A 6000-nucleotide genomic window follows, 5' to 3' on the forward strand; every position below is an offset into this window, starting at 1 on the left:
TTTCTAGCTCTTTCTGAACTCTTGCCGGTGGATCAACTTAGCTGTTCTGGCTCTAATTTCTCTCCCAGCTGACTTATGCAATTTGGCACCTCTAGGCTTCTGACTGAATTGCTCTGCTTGGTCTCATCTTTCTCTGACTTCTTTTGACCCTCAATTAAACATCACTTTTGTACATGGCTGCTTCCTTGTTCAAAGTAACCTTAGCTTCATTTTCTGGGATTAAAGGTGTGTACTAAGGATGTGTCTTTATTCCAGCCAGATCGTAATGCAACACAGGGCATGCCTGTCTGCCAGCCAGATCACATAGAGCTACCTGTCTTTGGAAGTGGATCCCTTCCCAGAGCAGCCAGGTTGCTTGATTAAAATTCCCCTACACACACACACACACACACACACACACACACACACACACACATACACACACACACACACACACACACATACACACACACACACACACACATATATATATATATATATATATATATATATATATATATATATATATATTTAAGTGAAACTAGATGGAAAATTATTTGTGAAGAGGAAGGGGATAAAGTAAAAAAAAACAAAACAAGTCACTTCTACTCTCTTACTGTTCTTTAACCTCACTGGTGTTTATTTTCTTAAAATATCTAAGGATATCAAAGTAGATTACTGGATCCTTCGAATGTCCTCTCTAATGGCTATGAGTCTGTTACTATGCAGATGGTTCTAGCACAAGTTTTGTTTTAGAGAAATTGGAATGCTGTAACTAATGGCCATGGATATAAAAAATTGGCATACAAAAACCATATTCAGTAGTAAGGGATGAATTCAGAGAACATAGTTCCATGAGGATCAGTAAGTCCAGGGGTGGATCAGTGGTAGAAGCAAATGAAGTAATGATTAAAGCTGGGTATGGGCGTTTTCACTTCTCATGTCATGTAGGGCTGAGTCAGCAAGATCACTGTGCGTTTCAAGACAGTGCTTTGTGCTACAGTACATGACTCTGTTTTAGCAAAAACAAAATGAATGTCTACACATCAATATGTAGTCATAGAGAATATAGTCGCTTTGAGTAATCTTTGTGTGTGTTTGGGTTGATGATTTGGATAAACTAAATTTTTTTTCTATGCTTAAAAATAGGGATTATAATTTCAAAGCACAATTCTGTGAATAAATTTGCTAAGGCAAGTAAAGTTAATAGTATTTTAATATTGGACAGTGGTAAATGTATTAGATACATAGAAATGCCCAATAAATGTTCACTAGTTGTATTACCAAAATAGTCCTGAAGGCAAAGATCCTTAGATAAAGAGAAGATTCTGTTAAAGTGTGTCTATGGACCTAGTTTTACACAGCCAGCACCCATGTTATACTAACTGACAAGTAAGATGACTGTTGGCTTTTCACTTGTCTTACTTTTCTAGGGCTTCCACAATAAAGAACTCAAAACTTGATAGCTTAGAATACAGGGAAGTGAATTCTTACATTTCTGTAAGCTGGAAGTTCAACATAAAGATGTCAACAGGGCACATTCTTGCTGAGAAAAAGGACAAGCTTCATTGCTTCTCTTGGTTTCTGATATTTACAGATGGCTCTTGGCTCATGGTATCCTGACACCAGTACCCATGCACCTTTCTCCCTGCGGCTTGGCACAGTCTTTTTTCCCACTACGTCTGACCCTTTGTCCAAGTTACCACCTTCTTTTTTGGGTATGTGTGTGTGTGTGTGTGTGTGTGTGTGTAAGAGACAGAGAGACAGACAGAGAGAGAGGTGTTTGTACACATATGTTTGTGTGTGTATCACTGAGGAGGTGTGCATGTACAAATCAAGGGAATAAATCAGTTGCCCCGAGGAAGGCTTGTTTTGTTATTTGCTGTCATACTGCATATACCAAGCTAGCTGGTTCCTCCTGTCTTTGCCCCCTATCTTGTCTTGGCAGCACTGGGATTGTAAACACATATTACCGTGCTTAGCTTTATGTGGGTTCTTTGAATTTAAAGTCAGGTCCTTATACTTATAAAGCAAGTCATTTCCCTGACTCCAAGTTTTTCTTTTGTATAAAGACACCCAACAAACATAGAAAAGATATAAGAAAGTAATGACTCACCTTTACTTGATTCTAACTTCAAATACCTTATTTTAAATAAGGTCAGATTTGCATGGATTGTGTTAGGATTTTAATTTTTCTGGTGGGGGGCGGCAGATATAATTCAACCAATAAGATCATTAAAACAATTATTCTATCTCTAAAATTCTTCCAGTGAAGTGAGATTTTAGTGAACAGACAACATTACTTAAACTCAAAATGAATATGTTCTCTGTATTAATTGAAAAGAAAAAGCCTAAATTATCAGACTGTTCCAATTTGTGTTGTCTAAGAAAGTTAATGAATTAATAAAAATTCACAAACTAATTTTCTTTTATGAAGAAACTTGATCTGTGATCTGGCACTCAAATATAAGCCAAACCAGAATGTGCCTATAGGATTTTTCAAATGCCAATTTGGCAAGAATTAAAAATGGTTTCTATTAAACTTTTTTGGTAGAGAAAATTATTAGATTTTAAGTGGTTCTGGGACTCTCCCATAAGAACTGGTGTTCTCAGAGAATGAACCTTATGAGCTGTACTGCCATCAGAAGCACGTTTCTAACATGCTGGTGGAGGATGAGCAGGACACTCTCCTCACATCCTTTCATACACAAATGGTACAGTGCTATCCAAACAGCAGCATCCGTCTCTGTTGATGAAAACTGGAGGAGGAAGACAGTGGCTGGAAATTAGAAAAATAAATTCATAATAATATTTAGCACATGTTTAATAATGTATTAGAAAAATGCCTCACTTTTTAATTTGGGAGGCTTATAAAACAAGAAGGGAAGTAATTGCGTTTTAGATATTTATTGAAGAATCCAAATAATGAGCAATAGAGTTATTGAAAAGTAATTTCAGAAGTGGGAGTTGCGAGCACTGAGTGTTTAAGTGAACCAAACGAAAGGGGATGTCGTTTCTGCTATGCATTACATTCACACTGTATTGATTTCATTTTTACACATGGGGAAAGGGAAGAAAACTTGAAAATGAAAATATTAATGACAATTTTATGAGATAAAAATCCAGTGTTGGTTCATATAAGGTAACCAAAATAAGAAAGCAAAAATGGTCAATAAATATTCAACATAATAAATATAATCTGACAAGTTGTTAAAATTTAGGCTGAAGATTATCTGAAGAATGATTGTGAAAATATTGAAAACAGTCATTTAAATAATTGGCTATAAGATACATGAAGAAAAAATATTGGGCCTTTTCTTTCAAAGAAGTTTATGACCAAAATATGCAGTCCTCATTACTTCTAGTAACTCATTGCTATTATCTTAAATATTGCATTACCATTGAACTGATACTATCAACAAAATAGTGTTATATAATGGGAACAAATAAAAAACAACAAAAAAAATAGATGGTGACAAAAATTTAATAGTTACCTACTATATGAGGCACTTCATAACTTATCACTCTGGATCTTTGTAAGAATTCTGAGAAGTTAGTGTTATTCCCATTGGGGGCATAAGACAATGATAACAAATAACTCACATACAGCCTATTCTGGTCACATTATGAGTGAGCAGGGAACTGTCATCAAAATAATTTCTCAGTTTCCAAGCCATTTCCACAATAACAGGAGGTATTATGAAGGAATACTTCCCCTCTAAAACTGATAGATAATAATTCCACATTTTATACCCAATTTAATTTATAAAAGGCTAGAGACCTTTTGACAATAATTCTCTAAGGCAACATTTACTTATTTTTTTTTAAATTTCTGTAGAACACAGTAGAGCAAGTTGGTAGTAAAATGACATGAAATGTTACTCTTTACTTAGGGATGCTTATAAGAAAGTCCAAATAGTTCCTATCAGCATTATGGGTGAATGGTTGAAGTCCACAGACATCACTATGGCTTTCTGAGACAGCAGGCAGGGCAGGACATCAACATTGCTGAGTGGGGATGTGGAGGGTCAGGAATATTTCAGAAATGATGCCCAGCATCAAAGTTATGAAGAAGAATAGAACGCATTAACATTTTTTTTATTACTGCACTTAAAGCGAAGAATAACATGTGCGGTGCTCTGCTTCACTGATATTTTCTGTATCAGACAAAACAAACAAACAAACAAACAAACAAACAAACAAACCAACAACAAAACAGAACAAAAACCTCTTCTCATTATCTTGAGAAAGAATAACTTGCAAAATAGTTGTTCTAATCTCAAGGGCTCCACTTCTGTCAATATCACCATGGATGAACCCTTGGGCTTTGATCTCAGTTGTGTAGGCCAAACCTCAAACCTATCTTGAACAGAGAAGGTTAAAGAATGATGCTGCATATCTTATAATCACAGTAAGGAACTGTGCGTCTGGGCCTGGCTTCTCAGAGAGTATTCTCGGCCTGGTCCACTGTTATAATTAAACCTAGGTACTTTCTCTAGCTCTTTGATGGGTGCTCAGTTCATAGAAGGTCTGATCAATGCAACAAAAGTTCTAAAGCATTCAAGTTCTGCCCGTGCCCCCACGCTCCTTTCTGAGGCTTCATCAACTCAATCCCAATAATGTTGGATTTTCTCTAGGGTTCATTCATTTCTCTCCTTCTCCTAACACTGGAATTTTCATTTCTATCAATGAGGTTAGCTAATGAACTTGGGCTAACTCGATTCCATGCCAGACCTTAAAGGAGACAGTCCGGCACAGGGCTGTCAAGGGAAGTGACCTCTACACTCAGAATGATACCAACAACAAAAATATTCTATGGCTTCATTTTGCTTCTGCCAATACAAACTTGCTTGAATCAAATAAATGAGAGATGAAATGATACAAACTACAATTAGCATATTGCCTATGATTAAATCGTTAGTTCCACATTATGATCCTGAACTGAACATTTAAGAAAATCTAACTGCAGCCCAGGGTCACCCTTAGTGAGACTATGGGATCACCAGAACTAATTTTATTTTATTTTTACTATATTTTATTAAACATTTTTGTTTTTTACATATACTTTTATATAATTACACATATATACAATAAACTACCTGTAGCAAGAAGAACCATGACACACCAGGAATTATATAAATATTACATTTTTAGTGTTTTGGCTATTTGTGTTTAACAGCCTTGAAGAAAAAAAATCTTTCCTATCTTGGTGCATCTAATATTCTGAATGTAAATCAATATCTACCATATCTCATCCTTATCAACTTAGAACTTCTATCTAGACCTAAAAACATCTTAACCCCTAAACAACTAAGCTAAATTATAAAACTAAACTATCTGGTCTTCAACTCCATCAAAGACTTGAGAAGAAATAAACTTGATTACTTGAGTATACCGGGAGTGCAGGTTAGTAGCTTTCCAAATGGGATGATGGCAGAGACAGTTTTATACCTGAATAGTCACCCAAACTCTCTAGACCATTGGAGCATCATCTTCAGGCTTCTGGCCCAAAATATATGACAGACATGCTTGTGAGGGAGGACCAGAACTAATTTTAAACAGACTTCAAGAACCTTAGTCACTTACATAATTTTATGTTGTGATTTAACATATAAAGTTGTCATGAACTGTTGCTAAGATGTCTCTCAAAGGTCCTTTCCTCTGAGTGTTCATTTCTTGTTTCATCTTGAAGGAGTAACAACCACAGACTTCCTTCGTGTGGCTGTGAAATTAAGAGAAACTATAGTTCTGATTATATTTTGTAATCTGAGTTCATTAGTTCACCCACTCCACATGTATTTTTCATGGAACGTCGACATAACTGCAATTATTTTTACATGTCTATCTTATTTTTTAAGAGAAAACACCTTCAAGAGAAACAACTGGGAGCTTTTGATGAGGTATTTTTTAATTTTTGTAAAAGGATAATTGGACAAATGAGATTAAAGCATCCCCAGGGTGGTTATCCCATGATGGCTTTTTGTTGAGGAGGACTGAAATCAAGGCCTCAGTTATGCATGG

Source organism: Acomys minous (assembly GCF_964271855.1).
Source record: "Acomys minous genome assembly, chromosome: 11".
NCBI lineage: Eukaryota > Metazoa > Chordata > Mammalia > Rodentia > Muridae > Acomys > Acomys minous.